Source organism: Chrysemys picta, chromosome 1 (assembly GCF_011386835.1).
Source record: "Chrysemys picta bellii isolate R12L10 chromosome 1, ASM1138683v2, whole genome shotgun sequence".
In the NCBI taxonomy this organism is placed as follows: domain Eukaryota; kingdom Metazoa; phylum Chordata; order Testudines; family Emydidae; genus Chrysemys; species Chrysemys picta.
This window is the reverse complement of record NC_088791.1, coordinates 344243208-344267708: the sequence shown is the minus strand read 5'-3', so window position 1 is coordinate 344267708 and position 24501 is coordinate 344243208.

Genomic DNA, 24501 nt, shown 5'->3' with positions numbered 1-24501 from the left:
CATTTGATCAGAGTCAGAGGTGAGTGTCCTGTCTGTCAGGGCTAGGAGGAGTTCTTGCTCCTGAAGAATCAGCCCTGCCTGTCCAGTGGTTCTGCAACAGTGATTCGATTAGTACCTTACTCTCGCGCCTTTCATTCCCAAAGGTCCCAAAGCATTTTGAAAACTAAAGAAACAAGTATAACCGGATTATTGGGAGGGGTTTGGTAAACTGGGATCCTATGTCACCCTGGTGGGATGAGAAACAACCTGTCTCTTACCACCCCCAGTGTTACCAGAGGAACAGGCTGGGCCTGGTTCCCCACCTGTGAGAAGGGTCAGGACATCAGTAATGCCAGGGGACTTCTTTTCACCCTATCTCATAGAACTGGAAGGGACCCCGAAAGGTCATCGAGTCCATCCCCCTGCCTTCACTAGCAGGACCAAGTACTGATTTTGCCCCAGATCCCTAAGTGGCCCCCTCAAGGATTGAACTCACAACCCTGGGTTTAGCCCGATCTACCTAATGAGATTTCACCAGCAGGGCCTTGCCTACTGGCTCCCCAGAACACGTTGGGATTGGGTTTAAGGCTGCAACCCAATTACCTTCCCTCTTGAGGGACATCACAATTGCTGGTGAGAGGCCAGGACTGAGCCTGAACACTGGAGACTATGGCAAGGGAGCTTCCAAATCATCTTGCCCTCTCACCATGGAATCTCCTGCCCAGTTGCTCCTCTTACCTGCATCAGTTCTGTCTGTGCGGTGGAATGCTCCCACCTGACTACTAGGTAGATTCCTAATAACATACCCCAAACAGCTTTAGTTGGAACTAAACTGTTAAAAAAGGAACAGACACAAAACTCTAAATCCAATAAAACTGATTAATCTTTCTCAGGAACAGCCTAAAAATAGGAAAAAGCTTTTAAGCAAGTTTCAAAATACTCTAAGCCGTTGAAAAGTTGTAAAATATACTAAGCAGCCCTGGCACTACTTCCTACACCCAAATGAAAAAACATGCTAGACTATTTACTCTATATGCGTACATACAAAAACCACTTGAAACAGCAACAATCTCTTTTGTGGGTGTGACGTTCCCCTCTGGTGTTATCTGGACCGGTGATCTGCTAGGTCACTCCAATCCTTGACTCTGGAAGTCAGCCTTACCCTGCTCTGCTGTGAGAACCCCCACTCCTGAGCTGTTCACATACAGCCTTTGGCATGTAAGCTGCTCCTTGGATTGTGCAACCGAATAACACTAGCCAATATCTCCGGTCCCAGACACAACCCTATGAACCTCTGTCTTGCAGTGTTCAGTTATGCCCGCTGGACGCTGCAAGCTTATATGAGTTCGTCAATTTAACAAAGAAATTGATATGTACCTGGCTTGTTATCCCAAGGGGAAGTTTCTGACACACTTCAAACTGCTTCAGGTAGAATAAACAAACAGATTTATTAACGACAAAGATACATTTTAAGTGATTATAAGTCAAAGCGTAACAAGTCGGATTTGGTCAAATGAAATAAAAGCAAAATGCATTTTAAGCTGATCTCAATACTTACAAACTTGCCCTTACAAACTTAGATGCTTCTCACCACAGACTGGCTGGTTGCCCTTCAGCCAGGCTCTCCCCTTTGCTCAGCACTTCAGTTGCTTGGTGGTGGTGTCTGTAGATGTACGTGGAAGAGAGAAGGAGAGTATGGCAAACGTCTCTCCCTTTTACCATGCTCTTTCTTCCCTCTTGGCTTTGCCCCCTCCCTTCAGAGTCAGGTGAGCATTACCTCATCACAGTCCCAAACTAGCCAAAGGAAGGGGGGATGACTCACTTGAGAGTCCAACAGCGTCCTTTGTTCCTGTGAGGCTGGGCTGGGTTTGTCCCATGCCTGCCCTGATGGGGTGTGAACTGCCTCTCTGCTCTTGGAGAGTTTTTGCCTGGGTTTATTTTAAGCGATGAGGATACCTTTTCAGCCTCATAACTACATACATGAAATTATATCCTATAACATTACTATAACATTACTGTAACAACAATGCTCAGTGCATCATGAACCTTCCGAAGATATCCAACATGACAAACTTTGCATTGGATACCACACAATCATTTTACAAGGATGAACATGGGGGTGCTGGGTGTTCCCCCAAGGTACAGAGCGTCGCAGTGGGGTCATGAACTCGGCACATTGGTTGGATAGTTCCGGAAGGGGTGTGTGATGAGTGTAATGCCCCACCCAGCAGGTTATGGCTTCACTTGCAGTTCCACATAAATTATCAAAGCTGTGTCCAGATCACCCCTTTTTCTTTTTGTGCAAGCCCCAAATCTCCACCTAAGCAGAGACCCTTGTTCGAAAAGTCACTAGATGTTGTTCCCCAGTGAACTTTAGTGAATGAAGAAGACCCACCTCCCAAGCAGGTGAATGGCCATACTCACCGTGGGACATAATCCACTCCCCACCTTCCCCCCGCTAATCAAGGGTCAAGTGAAAAGGAGAGAAAGAGACAAAGAAAAAGTCATTCTCCCCTGAGCTCTGGACTCCTGTAGCAGAGAGGCGTGGCCGCCATTGGAGATTGACAGCGAGGGATGTCCAGACACCCCCTGGTGGGCGGAACCAGGAAGGCCACACTCAGTACGCTGGAAACAGAGGGGCGGGACAGGAACAGGAAGTATAAAAGGCAGACCCTGTAGCTCAGTTGGGCTGGAGCTGCCAAGGTAGATGGATGTGTTCTCCCCACTGCTGGCACAGGAGCCTGCAGAAGACTTCTGCTGCCCTGAGGACTCTCCTGAGCTACCAGAGTTGCCAGATCTGGCCGACGCTGAGGAGCTGCTGGGATTGCCACTGGCAGTGTATCCTGAGGAGACCTCGTTCATGTCTCCTGTTATTTGCCTCCTCTCTAAACTAAACAGTTCTAATTTTTTCAGTTTCTCCTCATATGGAAAACTTTCTGTACCTTTAATCATCTCTGTTACCTGTCGCTGGACCTTTTCTGTTTCTGCTATATCTTTAGATGAGTTGAGAATTGTATCTAATCTAGTGTGCTTACCATCATACTATTTAGTAGAGATGTTTGGAATTTTGTATTTTATTTTTTCCTGGAGAAAATGTCAACTTTTTGCCAACCCTCCCACCCCCCAAAAAACCCTGAAAACCCCAAACCCAAAATAGTTTCAGCTGAAAAACTGTCAAAAAACAAAATAATTTTGGTTTTCAACTTTAAAAAAATTAATTCTGGGAAAAATTCTTCTATTTGAGAAAAGGTTTGATGGAAAACTTTTCACCAACCCTAATATCAAAACATAATATAGGCTGCACCATGTCAGCTAATGAGGTCTCCCATTGTTAAAAGGGAGTTGCAGAGGGTAGGAGGTTCTTCTGATGTACTGTGTGATCATATAAGAACATAAGAATGGCCGTACCGGGTCAGACCAAAGGTTCATCTAGCCTAGTATCCTGTCTTCCGACAGTGGTCAATGCCAGGTGCCCCAGAGGGAGTGACCCCAACAGGCAATGATCAAGTGATATCTCTCCTGCCATCCATCTCCACCCCGGACTTAACCTCCATGAATTTATCCAGTTCTCTTTTAAACGCTGTAATAGTCCTAGCCTTCACAACCTCCTCAGGCAAGGAGTTCCACAAGTTGACTGTGCGCTGTGCGAAGAAGAACTTCCTTTTATTTTTTTTAAACCTGCGGCCATTTAATTTCATTTGGTGGCCCCTAGTTCTTGTATTATGGGAACAAGTAAATAACTTTTCCTTATTTACTTTCTCTACATCACTCATGATTTTCTACACCTCTATCATATCCCCCCTTAGTCTCCTCTTATCTAACCCCAAAGAACTCTTTAAAAGGCCTGGATACGCTCCTCTTAACCTACTGACACTGCACATCTGCTAGCCTTAGGAGGCTTGAAACTGGGTTATTGTTTCTGTGAGGTGAATCGGGGCCAGCTGAGATTCGATGAGGGTCTGTTTCATGACAGAATGGAGACTGGTGCCCTATATATACCATAAATAGATTATATCAAAAACAATTAGAAAAGCATCATGTGGCACCGTAGCTTGGCTATTACCCATGGGGATGCCTCTTCCTTCGAATTTGCTCTGTATATTTTCATACATACGGGATGATATTATACATGTAAAGTCAGATCCTCCACAGCTGTAAATTGACTGAACCAATGCAGCTCTGTAGATTTGCACCAGCTGAGGACGCGACCCAACACGTGTGTATTCTAAACAAGTGAAGGGTTTTAGAACAAGCTTGGGGTATTTTTCGGATGAGGCGGCATCGGAGGATGAAACGCTGCTGAATTGTTACGAGTGGCACACGACAGGTTTCCCCCTTGTTCCTGTGCTGTTGAGTAGGTCACCTTGCGGGCCTGGGAGCTGGTACCGAATAATACTGCCCCAGCGGTGAGAATGCGGTGTGTGTGCCCTGGATAAATCCAAAAGAGGCTGTATGCAAGTCCTTCTCACCAGCCTTGCCAAAAGATCACGATTCAGTGCTTTTTGCAGAAATGAATTAGTTCAGGGCCATCACAATTAGCTAACTCAATGAGCACAACAATAGCCCACTGTTTAATAGTTGTTCATGGTCATTTAGCGCCATCTGGGTCATCTGATCAGTGGCTTTGAAACATTTGAAAATGAAGCAATAGAGAGTGTTTGGCCTGTACTCCCCTTCCGACCTCCCAGCTGCACAGATAACAGAAGTCATTCTAATAGGCACATTAGACACAGAGAGGAGGAATATGTTATGCAGGAGGCAAACAGGCCTATGCTGCTGAATATGCCCAACTCCCAGTGGAAGCTGAAAATGGGAGACACCTTGCAGGACTGGACCCATCCAATCTGACTTGCAACTAAATCCTAGCGGTGTGGGTGACACTTACATGCAGCAGGACAGGTTCAGCTACTCTGACAAAGGCTATCGGGGGCCTAAAGAGGTCCTGAGGAATTCCTCCCAAGGAACTAGCACTGACTATTTTGAGGAGCGTCTCTCTTCCTCTGAAGCATCCATCACCAGGTACTGTCAGACACCAGACTAGCTGGACCATCATCCTGTCCCATATGACAAGTTGTATGTTACCCAAGCTGGACTCTGGGCAGAATGTTGGAACTAAGAACAGTTCCAACACCAAAGTGCTTGACATGAGGTGTCATGGGCTGTGGGGTGGGGGCAGTTCCCCCTCGTCCTCACTCCCAGACTTTTCAAAGCTCCTTGTTCACTGGCACTGCCATGTCTCCCCTCGGCCTGCTGTGAGGTGTGCCAGGCCGAAGCTTGTAATTGCTATGTTGTCAGCACTGTCCCCTTCTCCGCTGTCTGGACAGGAAGCAGTAGTGGTGGCTGGGGCTGAAGATGAGCATGGAATCAGCTGGGGTCTGGTCCCTGCCCCAGGCTGGCCATTGGTGACACATACCCCATCTTCACTGCCTCACCGCCCCCCACACTCCCTGCGATAGGACTGTCCTGCCACCTCCCTGCCTCCTCTGGGATGGAACCAGCCTGCTAACCTCTCATGAGTAGCAGAGAGGTGGAAGCAATATGTTGACACAACTTTGCCTCTCTCCCACAAATTTTTCTGCAGTGATGCCCCTGATCTTGGGGAATCTTTTGTGATCACTTCTTGATGACATGAGTTGGTAATGGAAGATGATAGGAAGGCAGAGCTGCTCAATGCCTGCTTTGCTTCGGTCATCTCACAAAAAATAACATGTGGCCAGACGACTAGCGAAGTTACCACAGACAATAAAAGGGGAGGGTTGCAGATTGGGATAAGTAAAGAACACGTCAGAGATCTTTTGACCAATTTGAATGAATTCAAATCAGCGGGGCTGGGTGCTATTCAGCTGAGGGTACTGAAGGAATTAGCTGATGAAATTTCGGCGCCACTGGCAATAATATTTGCAAATTAATGGATGAAAGGAGAGGTTCTGGAAAATGGAGAAGGGCCAACGTAGTGCCCATCTTTAAAAAGGGGGGGAAAGGAGGAGCTGGGAAATTGTAGACCACTCAGTCTGACTTCGATACCTGGGGAGCTACTAGAGTAGTGTATAAAGCATTCTATGTGCGAATACCTGGAGGAGGAAGGGATGATCACTAGCAGCCAGCATGGATTTACCAAGAACAAATCATGCCTCACCAGCCTGATGTCCTTCTTTGACAGGGTAACTTATTTGGTGGATGGGGGAATGCGGTGGATATAATATACCTGGACTTCAGCAAGGATTTTGACACAGTCCCACATGACATTCTGATAAGTAAGTTGGAGAAATGTGGGCTGGGCAGAACTACCATTAAGTGGATACGTAATTGGTTAAGCAAATGCAAACAAAGAGTAACTATTAATGGAATGATGCCATGTCAGCTTGGAGGGAGGTCTCAAGTGAGGTTCTACAGGGATCTGTTCTGGGCCCAGTGTTGTTTAACATTCTTATGAATGACCTGGATGTAGGTATAGAGATCATACTGATCAAGTTTGCAGATGGCACAAAGCTAGGGGCCATTGCCAATACGTTGGAGGATAGAGCTAAAATTCAGAGGGACCTTGATAAAATGGAGAACTGGGTTATAGACAACAAAATGAAATTCAACAAAGACAAGTGTAAGGTGCTACACTTAGGAAAGAAAAACCAAATGCACAAGTACAGAATGGGGGATAACCGGCGTGGCAGCAGCACTGCTGAGAAGGGTCTGGGAGTTGCGGTGGATCACAACCGCAACGTGAGTCAGCAATGCAATGCTGTTGCAAATCAAGCAAATGCAATTTCAGGTTGCATTAACAGAGGCATAGCATGCAAGTCATGGGAGGAGATAGCACTGCTCTACTCGACGCTGGTTAGGCCTCAGCTGGAGAACTGTGTCCAGTTTTGGTCACCAATGTATAACAAGGATGTAGAGAAACTGGAAAGGATCCAGAGGTGAGCGACAAAGATGATCAAAGGGATGGAATGAAAGTCGTATACGCAGAGGTGGAAGGAACTGGGTATGTTTAGTTTGGAAAAGAGGAGATTAAGGGGGGACATGATAGTGGTCTTGAAAGGCTGCTACAAAAAAGATGGAGAAAAGTTGTTCTCTTTTGCCACAGAGGGCAGGAGAAGAGGCAATGGGTTGCAACTACAGCACAGCAGATTTAGATTAAATCTCAGGAGAAACTTCCTAGCTGTAAGAACAGCAGGACAATGGAACAGACGCCTTGGGAGGTTCTGAAAGCTTCTTCACTGGAGGTTTTCAAAAGGAGGCTGGAGCCATCTGTCTTGTAGGGTTTAGACACAACAAATCCTGCATCTTGACAGGGGTTTAGACTAGCTGACCCTTGCAATCCCTTCTAACCCTATGATTTTATGATTCTAGATTGGTGCTGTGCAGACTAAAAGTGTAGCCCACGTCCTCTGAAGATGAAATAGGCCAGTCAGCGAGAAAGCGATTTATTTTCATTTAGAATAGCACTTAGGGGCTCCATCAAGCTCAGGGTCCCCTTGTGCTAGGCACTCTGTGTATGCTGATGGTTGTATTTATATTGCCACTTGACATTGATGGGCTGCAACCGTTTCTTAGCATACGAATCATAACGCTTTACTCTTTCCTTGTGCTCCATCTGTCTGTCGTATCCATCTGTTGCCTCATCTTATACTTATGTAACGCCGACAGACCCCAGTTGTCGGCGGGCAGGCTTGAACCTGGGACCTTTGGAGCTTAGTGCATGAACCTCTACCACGTGAGCTAAAAGCCAACTGGATCTTAGCTAAGGCTGTAGAACAGACTCATTTTCTCTCTCACTCTACGTGGTCCTGGTGCCACTAGATGGGACAGAACACCACACCCAGGAGGTGTGTGGGTTACACTTAGATTGTAAGCTTGTTGGGACATGGACTCTCTCTTTGTCACAGCACCTAGTACAAAGGGGCTCTGATCCTTGATTGGGACATTTAAGTACAATACAAACAATAATAACGCTCAGTATACTCTACATTTTTTCCAGAACAAGGTATAAACCTTTCCAGGGAATAGTCTGTTTGGTAGCTGAAGCTACCTCCCTCCTTGCTTATTTTTTATTACAAAGCATTTTTCTTTAATTAGGAAAACAGTTGAGCAAAGTTTCCTAGTTGCTTTTCCCTCCTCCCTGGTGTCACATTAATCCGGAGCCAGGGGGTTGATCAAAAACGACAGGTGACCCCTTGTGAAAATGGATTGAAATATTTGGAAGAGCTCACAACTCTATAGGCAACATGGAGAGTTGCAATGAAAAGTCGTTGGGTTCACACTGCCTCGTTTTGGAACGACGACACCTTTTTATGCAAAACTCACGGGGGTAGGGAACAGCTTTGGATGGATGATAGAAAAAATAATCAGAACTAGAGGTGAACAATTCAGGGCCAGGTTCCCAGAACAATTCGGGGCCAGGTTCCCAGCAGCCCAGTGTTCTGACCCCAAATGCAAATACCATAGCACTAATCATAACCGGGTATGAACCCAAACCTGCCACGCTCACCGATGTTCAACAGGAGACTGCTACTGAGGGGTTTCTCAGTGTTACTGCTTTCGAAGGGACACACTGAAGTACAAATTTCCCCTACGCTTAGTGTGATCATGGCCGTGGAAAGAGCTGTGTACACATGGGCCAGACCACTGTGCAGTATCAGCAAGACCTAACGTTCTTATTGTTTGTAGTAAACCTTTTTTCTAGTCCCATCACTTGGCCTCGTGCTTTCTAGAGATGAAAAAAATGACTTAGGCCAAAATTTTATAACTTGGATGCCTAAAGTTAGGCTCTGGGTAAAAGTGGCTTGTTATCTCAGAGGCACGGGGCACCGTTCATGCTTCCATTGAAGTTAACATGACCTGGAGATACTTAGGCCCAGATCCACAAAGGTATTTAGGCTCCTAACTACCATTTATTTCAGTGGAAGTTAGGTGCCTAAATACCTTTGTGGATCTGAGCCTCAGCTCCTTTGGAAACTGGCCCTTTCTATTTAGGTGCCTAAATGTAGATTGTAGAGTCTAACTTCAGGCAGTATGGGGGCAGCTCAAGCTGCAGACCCGAGTAAGAAGATCTGGGCAGTGCAATATGGACATGCTAGCGTGGCTGTGAGACCTGGGCCCGCCCATTGTAAGCCCAGATTTACAATGCAGTGTGGACGCTCAAACGCAGGCTTGGAAACACAGGGCATGTCTACATTGCAATGAAAGACCCGTGGCGCGTCCACGGCTGGCCTGGGTCAACTGGTTTGGGCTCACGGGGCTGGAGCTGTGGGGCTATAAAATTGCAGTGTCAACATGAGGGGGAGTGTCTCAGAGCCCAGACTCCAACCCAAACATCTACACTGCAATCATATAGCTGACCCGGGCTCTGAGACTGAGTGCTGTGGGGTATCCTAGTGCAGCATAGCCAGAGTCCACAAGCTCAGATCCCACAGATCCAGATTTACAATGCAGTGTAGACATACCCCAAATCCTACTGCTTCCAATGTATAGGTGGCAGTGATGCCTATGGGGAAGGCTGCCTGACACTTTCCATTAGAAGCCCGTTTTCGTGTGTGCGTATATAGTGTTGGAGAATAACCGAGTTTTTATTTTTTGTTTGGGTATAGCAAGTTAGATACTTTATTTTTTTTAATAATTGCGTAGAGGGAGAGAGCTAAACAGGCTTTTTTATAGGTAAATAATTATAGTAAATGTTTATATTTTTTATTATAGATAATAATAAGCAACAGTTGCATTTTGTTTATATATAGGCTATTTTGATATTTTATTTTTTTTATTTGTTTTGATTTTAGTTTATATATAATGTTTTTTATATATTATTTATATAAGGTCGCAACAACTTTTTACACAGTTTTTTTTTACTTGACTTACACAATTTTTGCTTCTACAAATTTTGTGTTATTAGGGTTACAGTTAGCCTGACTTTTGCTAACGAACTGATATGCATCCGAAGAAGTGGGCTGTAGTCCACGAAAGCTTATGCTCTAATAAATTTGTTAGTCTCTAAGGTGCCACAAGTCCTCCTGTTCTTCTTTTTGCGGATACAGACTAACACGGCTGCTACTCTGAAACCTGTCATGCATTGCATTCCCTTCCTGTTAGTTTTTTTTTTTGCTTCCACAACCGCCCCCCCTTTTGTACTACTAGTACAATAAACATTTTTAAATTTTTATTTGCATTAAATTTTGGAATTTAGATTTTATATTAGATGCTTTAATTTTAGGGGTTTTGATTGGATGTAATGACAATGCATGATGAGCATGGATATGAAAGGTATTATTATTATTACGTTTTTTATAATAACAATAACATATTTTTACATTAGCTAACAACAACATAAGCACTAACATTTTTATAGCGATAATATGATGGGGTTGTTGTATAATTTTAATTATAAAACACAATACATTATATTTAGTATATAAGGTGGATACTTTATAAGCTGTTTGAAAGGCATATTTTTTAATTTGATATATATTTTGAAGCATGTGAATTTGCTTTTGTACTTTAGAGATTTTTTTGAATTTTTGGTAATAGTGAAAACAAATTTTGAAATTTATTAGGTACTAAACTAGTTTAATTAAAGGGTATTTGGAACCTAAGGGCTATTTGCAAAACTTTATTTGCAGGCCAGTAGATAATATGATTGCTTGCAGTGATAGTGAAATTAAAATGTATGTTTTGTGATGTGGTGGCATTAACATACACATAGCTATTATTATCTTGAAAAAGTAAGTGTTTTGTTAGGGTAGTTTTTTGTTTTTTATCTTTTTAGCAAACGTAGTTATGAACAGTGACAATTTTTTTTTGATTTAGTTTATGTATATATTGAAGCTGTGGGGGTTTTAACGGCCAAAATGTTTACTGACTTTTTAACCCCATTTAAATGTTACGTGTAATTTTAGGAGCATTGACTAAAAATTGATTGGGCATATTAGGTGGTTTAATTTTTTAGATGTTTTGGTGAATTATTTAATTTTATATGCATTTTTTTATGGACCTGGCAGGATTTGGTATGTGGGAGCCCATACTTTTTTAATTGGTTTATATGCTTGGAAGGAGCACTGAGAACGTTTGCACTTTTATTTAGAAAGTTTTTAAGTATGTTTTTATGGCTATAGATTAGATGGTATTTTTGATGTGTTTGTAAGGGCAATGGGCTAAGCCTGATGCTTAAGATTATTTTGAATGGCCATTAGCTGGTTATTTAGGAAATTTTGAATTTTTGAACATGCTAGATTTTATTGCAATGCTTTTTTAGCTTTAGTTAGCCCTAACTAATTGGGGATAAAGAGGAGCAGAAGGAATTGCTCGAGCAGGAAGACATTCGGATGCCTTACATTTAAGTTGTAAATTGTGTACTTGGGTTTTTAATTTTTTGGGGGAGTTTTTTAGACTTTGCACCCGAGACTTATAGAGTCTCTTTGTTGCTTTTTTTTACCAATAGACAAATTGCTTCCACTACGTATTAGAAGCTTTTGGTGAAGCTAGGGTTTCTTTGAGATATGTAAGTTTATTTAAATTGAAGGTACCTTTTAGTGGGCATTGTTTAGATGGATTTACACGCGTGTAAAGATTTTAATTATTTAAATACCTGCAGGTTGTCGGACCGAAATGTACGTACATGAAATAAGCTGGGGTACCCTTAGGGGGTGAGAGGGAATCCTTAGACTGTCCCCCACCCATTTTTTAATTACACACACAGGGAGGATGCCCTGTCCGCGCTAGCGGTTCATAAACTAAGGATCTTTCCCTACAGGGTACTTACACAGGAGAGGCTAACGAGGATGGCCATGACCCTCCTACACCTCCCTTCAGCAAAGAGCGTCGGCTAGTCTCAGAAAGACGGCGCCGCTTACTCTGTTGCTTCCAGTGAGATGATCAGACTGTCAGTGGCTCACACAGAGAGGAAAAGGGGAGGGAAGATGGGTTCACACACTCCTAGACCCAGGTAGCCTCCTCGCCGGACAATGCCAGGCCGAGTTAGCCCACCGTGGGTCGGATCTTCTAAAAGATCCTCTAGTTACTGGGCTTGCGTTAGAGTAGTTCTGGTCACGAGCCAAAAGACTTTGCAGAGTACTCTGGGCGTCTTTCGGTAACTCTCAATTCACACTGGTGTACACACACACACACACACACAAACACACCCACACACCAAGGCCTTTATTTTCATGTACCACGATGCATTTACACTATGAGGTGGTAACAACCCCTCTTGAGGCGGTAAAAACCCCTCAGCACCGGTGCATACCTATGCATCTTTTATATGCATATGGGGGCGGCCAAACTAACAGGTCCCCAGAACCGCATACAACTACCTTAGTGGGGGCAGCAAAACAATTCCCCAGAACCGCTCTGCAGGGCCGGCTTTAGGCCGATTCAGCCGATTCGGCTGAATTGGGCCCCGCGCTAAGAGGGCCCCGCGCCGCAGCTCTCCAGCCCGCCCCCAGCTCACTTCCCCCTCCTCCCCCGCCCCTGCTTCCCGCGAATCAGAGGTTCGCGGGAAGTCTGAAAAGAAGCAGGGGCGGGCAGGCAGCACCTGGTAAGCTGAATCAGGGGTGTGGGGGGGGACATGAGAAGTGTTCCGGGGAGGCGCGGCCCAGTCCGGCCCCGGCCGAGCACCTCCGGCCCCAGCAGCTCCGGCCCCGGGACGCCGGCCCTGGTTCTGGCCGAGCGCGCCGGCCCGGCCCGCTTGGCTTGGCTCCGTTCCGGCCCCCGCGGCGCGGCTCCATCCCGGCCCCCGCGGCTCGGCTCAGGTCCGTCCCAGGTCCCGCAGCTCGGCTCGGCTCCGGCCCGGCTCCCTTGGCTTGGGCCGGGCCCAGCCCCTGCAACTCAGCTTGGGCCTGGCCTGGCCCGGCCCGGCCCCCGCAGCTCAGCTCGGGCCCGGCCCCCGCAGCTTGGCTCGGCTTGGGCCCAGCCCATTGGCCCGGGCCCGGCCCGGCCCCCTGGCTTGGCCCCCCGGCCCAGCTCGGGTCCGGCCCGTGTTTGGCCCCCCAGCCCGGCTCGGGTCTGGCCCGTGTCCGGCCCCCCGGCTCGGCTCGGGTCCGGTCCGGCTCGGGCCCGGCCCCCCGGCTCAGCTCCAGCCCGGCCCCAGCTGAGCGGCTCCAGGCCAGACCCAAGCCCCACAACCCCGGCTGGAGCTCCGGCCGGAGCGCAGCCCGATTCCTGGGGGCGGGGCTTGCGGCAAGCCACGCCCCCAGGAATCGGGCCCCGCTCTTGCTAAAGCCGGCCCTGCCGCTCTGCATCTGACCTTGCTGCACAGTCAATAAGTTTGGATGGCTTGAGCCCAACAGGGACAGATGGCCCCACGGACAGTCCTCCTCCGACACCCCAATAGAGATTTTAAAAGGTCTTTTACCTCTATTGTGGCGGCATGGGGTTCAAAGGGGAACGATTCGTAGCAGCTGCCGGTGCCTCTGCAGGTGTTGCCATCCCGGACGAGCCCCCAAATTGTCGGAGAATAACAGAGTTCTTACTTTTTGTTTGGGTACAGCAAGTTAGATACTTTATTTTTTTTAATAATTGCGTAGAGGGAGAGAGCTAAACAGGTCTTTTTACAGGTAAACAATTACAGCAAACCTTTATACCTTTTATTACAGACAATAATAAGCAACAGCTGCATTTTATTTATACACAGGTCATTTTGATATTTTTTTTATTGTTTTGATTTTAGTTTATATACAATATTTTTTACACATTATTTACACAAGGTCGCAACAACTTTTTACACAGTTTTTTTTTTTTACTTGCCTTACACAATTTTTGCTTCTACAAATTTTGCGTTATTAGGGTTACAGTTAGCCTAACTTTTGCTAACAAACTGTCATGCATTGCATTCCCTTCCTGTTAGTTTTTTTTTTTTTTTTGCTTCCACAATAGATACCGGTAGGTTGATCATAGACTAAAGAATCCAGCATGGGGTATCTCCATGGGGAGATTTTTTTTTATATAGTAGATTCTCTTTAGTCTAGCAGACAAAGGTACAATGAGATCCAATGGCTGGAAGCTAAAACTAGGTACACTGAGACTAGTAATAGGCACACTTTTTTTTTTTAACAGAGAGGATAACTAACCATTGGAACAAACTACCAAGGGCTGTGGTGGATTCTTCATCATTCACGGCTGGACAGCTTGCTAAAAATATGTCCGGCAGCTCAAGTAGAAGTTAGGGGTCTTGATGCAGGAATTACCGGGTGGAATCCTTTGTCCTGGGTTATGCAGAAGGTCAGATTAGCTGCCCCTGTCTGGACTAAATCTATGAAACATGTCATCAAACCCCAAGGCCAAAATTAGAATCTCCAGATGAGGTTGATTTAATGTCTAGTGACCAGCTGCCATTTTGATAATCCGTTTAGTCCAATTATTACCGTGGAAATGAAGCTTTTAATGTACATATGATAACCATGTAATATGCAAGAAAATGTCATTGTCTTGTGATCATTTCCTACTAAATCCTTTCCATTGACGACGTTGAAGCAATTTGCTTCCTTTAAAGGTTAAAGCATTAAAAGGAGGGTGCTCTCTTGTTTTCTAACAAGAAGGGAAACAGCAGAAATGAGCAGGACTTGTAAGCTACTAATAGTAATAATGTAACTTGGAATGGGGCACAGAAACTGATGGGAAAACAAAACTACTCAGCAACAAAACAAAGCAATAACCAACTACCCCAGCTGTTATCCAGTGGCTGAAGTGGAATGAGTTTGATGGCCATTTCTTAATGGCTAAGGGTATGTCTTCACTACAGCTGGATCGGCGGGCAGTGATCGATCCAGCGGGGATCGATTTATCGCGTCTAGTCTAGACGCGATAAATCGATCCCCGAGCGCTCTCCCCTTGACTCCTGTACTCCAGCTCAGCGAGAGGTGCAGGCAGAATCGATGGGGGAGCAGCAGCAGTCGACTCACCATAGTGAAGACACCGCGGTAAGTAGATCTAAGTACGTCCACTTCAGTTACGTTATTCACGTAGCTGAAGTTGTGTAGCTTAGATCGATCCCCCCCCCCCCCCCCCATCCAGTGTAGACCAGGGCTAAGTGGCAACATAAAAAAAATACTCACCTCTACTGTCATTGGCGTTCATTACAGTTCCAGCAGAGAGGCCAACAATTAGCAGCCTGCTCCAAAGCATTGATTTCAAGGGGGTTTGGATCAGTCCCTGAAAGAACATGGAAACGCATCTCACCTCATCTTCCAAAGCTGGTCCCTGCAGAACAGAGATGAAGCACATTGAAATGGACTTTTCTTTTGCCACTGAGAAAATGTGGGAAAGAAAACAATTATTCTCCGACCCTAAGAGAAAAAAAAGTCCTGGATGAAACATCAGGTGTTTGAAAGCTATTATTCTTTTTATAAGCTGAAGTATTTTGTCTGGCAACAATGGGAGGACTGGCAAAAACATCTTGTGCTTCAGACCTTACTGGCTCTCCTAGAGATTTGCCAGGGAGGACAGAGTTCAGCAGTTTCTTTGCACCAACTCCATTGCTGTAGCGCTCATTCTGCCAGCTGGAGCAGAGCTTGGGGCCTGCACAGCATGGAGGCTGCATGTGTTGTGTGTTCATCGAGGAGAAGGGGAAGATCCAAAAGCCTACACTACAGAAAATAGCCCATGCTAGGGAAATAGCTGTAAGATCAGTTTCTGCAGGTGTTTGCATGGTTCATGATGTGGGTAGATCTGTTTCGAAACAGTCAGAGAGGCCATCTCTGCATTAGGTAGAGATGCTCTTGACACCTCCTGCTAGGAATGGCTACCCCTGATTCCTGCACTAAAACACTGTCAATGCTTGTGCCACTGGGAAGGCCAGATTCGGTCAAGTCAACACCCATGATAGCAAGTGTTCTAGATGCTTCCACTTTGCAACTATGGGTGTGGAACTCACCAGACCCTGCCAGCCACGCCCTGGGGCTGATGGGTTTTGATGCTGGAAGGGGCTTATGGGAAGTGCTTTTTCATATGCCAGATTTTTTTTCCCAGATGTGGCCTCCATTTTTATAGGCAGATGTAATTTCACCTGTACCTTGTGCCCACAATGAATTCTTAATGCAAATAATAGTGGTTTTGCATTGCAGGTATTTAGACTTCTTCTCATAGACTCATAGACTTTAAGACCAGAAAGGACCATTGTGATCATCTAGTCCGACCTCCTGCACATCGCAGGCCACAGAACCTCACCCACCCACTCCTGTAATAGATCCCTAACCTCTGGCTGAGTTACTGAAATCCTCAAATCATGATTTAAAGGCTTCAAGTTACAGAGAATCCACCATTTAGTCTTGTTCAAACCTGGAAGTGACCCATGCCCCATGCTGCGAAAAATGTTCTAAGTCTCTACCAATCTAACCTGGGGGAAATTCCTTCCCGTCCCCAAATATGATGATCAGTTAAAGCCTGAGCAGGTCAGAGAGACCCACCAGCCAGACACTTGGGAAAGAATTCTCTCTAGTAACTCAGAGACCTCCCCCTCTTGTATCTCATCTCCGGCCATTGAAGATATTTGGTACTAGGAGTCGCAGAACGGCCATATGCTGTTGAAAATCTCATCATACCATCTGCTCCATAAGTTTACCAAGCTCAGGGCTTGTCTTCACTATGGGGGTAAATTGACCTAAGTTATGCTACTCCAGCTACATGAATAATGTAGCTTAGGTCGACTTACCCCGGTGTCTTCACTGTGCTGCGTTGACGGGAGACACTGTCCGGTTGACTTCCCTTACTCTTCTCGGAAAGCTGCAGTACCGGGGTCGACTGGAGAGTGCTCTGCCATCAATTTAGCAGGTCTTCATTAGACCCGCTAAATCGATCCCTGCTGCATCGATTGCAGCAGCGTTTATCTCCCCGTAGTGAAGACCAGCCCTCAGCCTTAAACCAAGTTAGGTTTTTTGCCCCCACTGCTCCCCTTGGAAGGCTGTTCCAGAACTTCATTCCTCTGATGTTTAGAAACCACCATCTACTTTCAAGCCTAAATTTATTGATGGCCAGTTATATCCATTTGTTCTTGTGCCAACATTGGCCCTTAACCTAAATAACTCCTCTCCCCCCTGGTGTTTATCCCTCTGATGTATTTATAGAGAGGGATCATATCTCCCCTCCACCTTTTTTGGTCATGTTAAACAAGCCAAGTTCCTTAAGTCTCCTCTCATAAGGTTCTCATTCCTCTGAATATCCTAGCCCTTCTCTGCACCTGTTCCAATATGAATTAATCTTTCTTAAACTCTGGAAACCAGAACTGCCCACAGTGTTCCAGATGAGGTCTCACCAGTGTATTGTATAATGGTGCTAACACTTTCCTGTCTCTACTGGCTATACCTTGCCTGAGGCATTCTAGGACAACATTAGCCTTTTTCACGGCTGCATCACATTGGTGGCTCATAGTCATCCTGTGATCAACCAGTACACCCAAGACTTTCTCCTCCTCAGTCACTTCCAAATGATATGTCCCCAGTTTATGGCACAAATTCTTGTTTTTAGTCCCTAAGTGCGTGACTTTGCACTTTGCACTACTAAATTTCATTCCATTTCTATTACTCCAGCATGATCTGTTGTAATCTCCCATTTAATCCATTTCTCGTCCACCTTTCAGATCTTATATTAATCCCCATCTTCTCCAATTTAACTAATAAATTTCCCATGTGGAACTGTATCCAATGTCTTACTGAAATCTGGGTAGATTCGATCTACTGCATTTCCTTTGTCTAGAAAATTGGTATTCTTCTCAAAGAAGGAGATCAGGTTGGTCTGGCATGATCTTCCTTTTATAAAACAATGTTTTATTTCATCCCAATTACCATTTATCTCTATGTCCTTAACTATTTTCTTTTTCAAAATTTGTTCCAAGACCTTGCATACAACTGAGGTCAAATTAATGGGCCTGGATCCTGTTTTTTCCCCCTTTCTTAAAAATAGGTACTAGATTAGCAATTCTCCAGTCACAGGGTATGAGCCGCAAGTTTATGGATTTATTAAAAATCCTTGTTATTGGGCTTGTAATTTCATGTGCCAGTTCCTTTAATATTCTTGGATGGAGATTATCTGGACCCCCGATTTAGTTCCATTAAGGTGTTTGAGTTTGACTTTCACCTCAGATGTGGTCATTTTTGCTTCCATAGCTTCGTTCCACTAGTTACCCCACCACTACCCCAAGCTCCTCCTTGCCCTTATTAAAAACTGAGGCAAAGTATTCGTTTTGGTGTTTGGCCATGCCTAGATTATCTTTAATCTCCACCCCATCCTCAATGCTTAGTGCTCCCACTTCTTCTTTCGTTGTGTGTTTTTTTTTAGTATGGCTAAAGAACCTTTTACTATTGGTTTTGATTTCCTTTGCAAGGTCCAACTGCACTTGGCTTTTGGCAGTTTTCACTTTTTCCCAACACTTTCTGGCCTCCAGGAGGTAGCTCTCCTTGTTGATCCATCCCTTCTTTCATTCCGTGCAGGCTTTCTGCTTTCTCTAAATAACCTGTTTGAGATGCTTGTTCTTCCAGTTTGGTCTGCAACCCTTCCCTATGTTTTTTCCCCCTTGTCTGGGATGCAGGCTTCAGATAGCTTCTGCAACTTTGATTTAAAGTAATTCCAAGTCTCCTCCACATTCAGATCTGTGAGTTCTTCAGTCTGGTCCACTTCCCAAACTAATTCCCTTAATTTTTTTAAGTTTGCCCTTTTGAAATCAAGGTCCCTAGTTGCAGACCTATTTTTGTTTATCCTCCATTTAATTTAAACTGAATCAAGGTTGTCCTCTATAATCGGTTTTTCTGTAAGGTCCTCATTACTTATCAAAACTAAATCTAAAAATGACATCACCTCATGTTAGTTCGGTGACTATTAGAAATCTTTCAGCTACCATCTCCAGGAATATCTGGGGCCTACCATTATTAGTAGCACTGACCCTTTTCTGATATTTGCGTCCTTAAAAATCAGTGAGCATATGCTGTGCATTGTGGGAAGTATATAGCCCTGAATGTATAACCTGGCTGTGCAAGTGGAATTCGGCCCTGGTCCTCCTTAATAAATTTGATTGCCTGGTTTAGAGGAGGGTGAAACTCCCTCGTAACAAAGAATAGGACCTCATAGTATTAACAGAGACTGGCTTGGGTCCTGATCTAGCAAAATACCCACCCCGTGCAATGGGACAACTCACTTGCTTAAAATTACGGAGGCACTCATGCACTTTGCTGGGTCAGGATCTTAGTGTCTTCCTCACACAGGGCCAGCTTTTGTGAGGAGCTGCGCACTCTCAACTCCAGTCACTTGGGTAGGAGTGGATGGGGCTCAGCGCTTTTCAGAATTGCAGCCACATGCCCTGATCCAGTCTCCATCGATGGGAGCCTTTCCATTGACTTCAGCAGGCATTGGATCAGTCTTATGGCACAGCCCTTAGTGACAGAGGTCTGCTTCCACTGCTGGAGAAAGTGGTAAAATAATCCCACGCTTACCAGGCCACACTATAAGGCAGCATAGATGCCAACTTCCCCACTTTCCCCTGGCTGCTCGACCCACCCTCTGCCCCAGGCCCCGCCCCCACTCCACCCCTTCCATGCAGCCCTGCCCCGCCTCTTCCCACTCCTGCCCTGTCCCATTCCAACCCCTTCCCCAAAGTCCCCGCCCCAACTCCGCCCCCTCCCTGCCCCTATTCCAACCCCTTCCCCAAATCCCCGCCCAGCCCCGCCTCTTTCCCGCTTCCTCCCCTGAGCGTGCCATGTTCCCACTCCTCCCCCTCCCTCCCAGCATGCCATCAAACAGCTGTTTGGTGGCGGCCAGCCAGTGGGAAGCGCTGAGAGGTAGGTGGAGGAGCGGGGATGCGGCGCACTCAGGAGGAGGAGGAGGAGGTTGGGTGGGGGGAGGGGAGCTTGGCTGCCAGTGGGTGCTGAGCTTTAAAAATCTACCAGGTAGCATTTCAATTTAGGATTGCAGTGGAGCTCACAGAGGTTCCTGTGAGTCTGGTCAGGCATCTGGCTCCTGTTCCATGGCAGAAGAACTGTCACTAAATCATGGACAGAAATGTTCATCTGGCTCCAGATGATTTTAACAAATTCTAAGTTAAACATAGGGTCTGCATTGACCTTTCTCGTTTTCTGCAGCTGAAAATATTTCTGTCAGGTCAGGAAACTGGAATTTATGAATCAATAGCCCAGATGTGGCACAAGCCAAAATTGCACTTTATTCTCCCAGGTGACCTTCACCATAACTCAGAAGGACCTGTCAGGGCAACGAGAAGTTACACAATGGATAAATGCTTTCAGCAAAAGATCCCAAACCATATAATTGGCTGGCACTTATCTGTGGTCATGATCTGAGCAAAGACTGTTGTTTTGGGGGAAAACCATAATAAACTATTTACTTAGCTTAGTGTGGACTTTTGTGCACCCTGAAACTGAGCCCAGATCATCAAACCCAACTAACAAAAAACCATGGAGTTGGATGTCAGTTGGTACTACTGTCAGATAAAGGTAAATCTGGTATATATTCCATTCAACACACCACCCAAAGGTATCACTCATAGAGTCATAGAAATGTGAGGCTGGAAGGGAACTTGAGAGGTTCATAGATTTCCAGGTCAGAAGGGACCACTGTGATCATCTAGTTTGACCTCCTGTATAACATGGACCATAGAACTTCTCCAAAATAATTCCTAGAGCAGATCTTTTAGAAAAACATCCAATTTTGGTTTAGAACTTGCCAGTGATGGAGAATCCACCATGACCCTTGGTAAGTTGTTCCAATGGTTAATTACTCTCACTGTTAAAAATTTATGTCTTGATTCCCAATCTGAATTTGTCTAGCTTCAACTTCCAGCCATTGGATCGCTGGATGGAAGAGCCCTTTATTAAATATTTGTTCCCCATGTGGATACCTACAGCCTGTAAGCAAGTCACCCGTTAACTTTCTCTTTGTTAAATTAAACAGATTCAACTCCTTGAGTCTGTCATTATATGGCATGTTTTCTAATCCCTGAATCATTCTCGTGGGTCTTCTCTGAACCCTCTCCAATTTATCAACATCCTTCTTGAATGGGGGATACCAGAAATGGACCCAGTATTCCAGCAGCAGTCTCACCAGTGCCAAATATAGAGGTCAAATAACCACTCTACTCCTCCTTTTAAAATATTGGCACAACATTAGCTTTCTTCCAGTCTTCTAGAATTTCCCTGGTTTTCAAGACTTATTGAAAATCAACATTAATACTCCAGCAAGCTCCTCAGCCAGCTGTTTTAAAACTCTTGGATGCATGTTTTCTGGATCTCCTAATTTAAAAATGTCTAACTTTAGTAGCTGCTGTTTAACAGCCTCCTGAGACACTAGTGGAATGGAAAGAGTGTTATCATATGATATGACAACATCATCTGTTTTTTTTCACAAACAGAACAGAAATATTTATTGAACACTTCTGCCTTGCCTGCATTATTATTGATAATTCTAACATTTCTATCAAGTAATGGACCAATACCAGTGTTAGAATTCTTTTTGTTCCTAATATACTTAAAAAACGCTTTCTTATTGTCCTTAACTTTGTTGGCCATAGATTTCTCCTTGTTTCCCTTTGCTTCCCTTATCAATTCTTAACAATTCCTAGCTTCTGATTTACATTCATTACTATCAATAGCCCCTTTCTTCCATTAATTATAGATTATTTTGTTTTCATTTCCCTCTAAAGCAGATGGTGTTTTTTAACCAATACAGCCTTCTACCTCAATTGTGGGATTGTGAGCCTGTAGTAAAGTGTTCTTAAACAATTCCCAATTAACATTCATATTTTCCTGATTAAATTTTTCCTCCGAGATGATTTGGATCATAATTGTTTTCAGCTTTATGAATCTGCTTCTTTTAAAGTATCATAGATGTAAGCAGAGTCAGGATGAGCTCTACCCTGACATCTGGTGGTGAATTCTGGCGAGTGTGGAAAAGAACTTCAGGGGCTGATCTTGTTTTCATAGGCACACCCACTCGCCTGGCATGAGCCCAGGACAGCCCAAAATGGTCACTTTGGCTTCTGTGTGATCCCCAGTTTCTCTGTTATTGGGGAGGAGGAATAAAGTGTTGTTACCCTGATTATGTGAATCAAGGACAATGAAACTGTTTTATGACAGAAGGTCTCACCATCAACTAAGTAGCACTCGCTAGACAAGGGACATGCGTTCCAAAACCCAGTTAATTGAGAGAGGTTGGGGACAGGTATGTGTATTGGATGGCATGGTCCCCTTCTGAGGGCCTGGAACACCAATTGCACTGCCTTCTCTCTCTCTCTCTCTCTCTCCCTCCCCCTCCCCCTCCCCCTCCCCCTCCCTCCACTGTTGACCAGCAGAGCTAATTTTGATTCTATTAAGAGTCTAGTTAGAGACTGCTGAGCTGAATTCACTTTGGGCCAGTGGTGCACCAGCACTGGGGCTCCCCTACTACAAGCTGAAATCACTAAAAGAGCTAAAATTACTGAGCTGAGATCACTGAGTGCTGTGTTAACTAGTGGGGGAGCCTGAAGATATATTGCTAAGCAGCTGGCAGAGTGGAGCAGTTTGTGGGATGGTTGGAGTGGAGCAGAGCTAAGCAGTTTGCGGGGACAGCTAGAGCGGTTCATGGGACGGCTGGTGGAGTGGAGTGGCTGGCAGTGCGGAGCAGTTTGTGGGACAGTTGGAGTGGCCCACGGAACAGCGAGCGGAGCAGCGGAGTGGAGCAGTTTGTGGGAGCAGCTCACGGGATGGCTGGAGGAGCGGCTGGTGGAGCGGAGCCATTCGTGGTGAAGGCTGCAGCAGAACTCCACGGAGAGGCGGGGCAGTCGGCCCCAGACCATGTAAGGTGCCCTTTAGCACCCTGTATGCCCCCCCCATTTCCACCCAGGCTCGGGGGGTTTGTGTGTAAAACTCTGCAGATAAACTTTTGAACTCTGGGGCGGCACTGACCAGGGACAGAGACTTTGGGGTTGTTGGACTTTGGAGTGATTGGACTTACGACCCTGAGGGGAAAAGGACACTGCCAAACTTACTTGGAGGTGGGTCTTTTGCTCATGGTTTGTGTTATGAATCCTGTTTGTGGTGTTTCCCCAACATAATGCCGCATTGTTTCCCTCCTTTATTAAAAGGCTTTTTGCTACATTCAGACTCCGTGCTTGCGAGAGGGGAAGTATTGCTTCCTAGAGGCGCCCGGGGGCTGGTATGTAATTGTTCCAGGTCACTGGGTGGGGGCTCGAGCCAGTGTTGCATTGCGTTATTGAAACTGAACCCCTAGATACCCCTTGTTGCTGCCAACTCAGAGGGGCAGAAGTATCTCAGAGAAGATCCCACGAGATATCATGGGTCTGGACTTTATTCTGTTTTCACATTCTAAATGTGAACAAGTCACGATTCCTTGTGCCTAAGTTATCATTAATTTTTAGTTCTGTGATCAATTCCTCTTTATCTGTCAAGATGAGGTCAACTATAGAATTGCAACACTTTTTGAGTTAGGAAATTGTCATCTATTATATTTAGAAATTCCAAGGATGTTTCAGTCCTGGCAGCATGAGACCTCCAGCATATGTCACTCAAATTGAAGTATCCAATGATCACACAACTTTTTTTCCTGTGCATGATAGAAGGTGCATAAGGAGGCAGTCAGCCTGATCCCTAGTGTGATATGGTGGTCTGTAGCAGACACCAACTAATATCCCCATCTTGTGCATTAGTCCAGAAGCATTCCGGAGCACTTTCTTCTCTCTTTTTGCTCACTAGATCCTTCCTAAATAGGTTACTTTTTAACATTCTAATAATGGGAATCAACCCACCAGGTTTCAGTAATACCAACTAGAACAAATGTAGGCTCATCAGTGAGTAATTCCAGTTCCTCCTGTTTGTTACCCAGGCTCCTAGCATTGGTGTATAGGCAATTAAATAACTTCTTCTCTTCATGTCCTTTGGTTCCTTGATTCATTTTGTTCTCAACATTTCAACAGTGGAGTGCTCATATCTTCCCTTTTATTAATCTCCCTTTTTGTTATTACTTTAATGCCCTTCTGACTACTCTAGTCCTCGAAAATACTGATCCTCTTTCTGCCGAGGTGGAGGCCATCCAAACTGTACAGCCCCCTCTCCCCGCCTGTTGGGGTTGACCGCAAGCTACCTTGGCCTGTTGTTACAGAATGGTTCAGGGGGAGCTAGTAGTGAACTGGCTTTGACCGGCCGGCTGGCTTGCAGCCACTGGATTGGATAAACAAGAAAAGAGATAAGGAGGGTTAAGTGTGGGAATAGAAAGCAGTAGTGTTTCCTGCCAGAGCCTGCTTGTGGATGTACACACCCCCCCTTTAGAAAGAGATGATGATAAAAAATGGCTATGTGAATTGCTTTAGATGAGCAGTCTCACCTGCACACCCTGGACTTGTGGGTACCCAGGAATTCCTTATGCTGAAGCAGCGCCTGCTACAAGCCCTCAAGGACAAGGCTGGAGGGTCTGGGACTGTCCATAGCAGAAGGGGCGTAAGCATTGATTCTTGCTTGGTTGCTTGGTTGCTGGAAAGCACATATTTAGTAACGTGTGAAGGCTGGGAAGCTTATTATACTTTGGCAATAAAACCGGTTATACTTATGCACC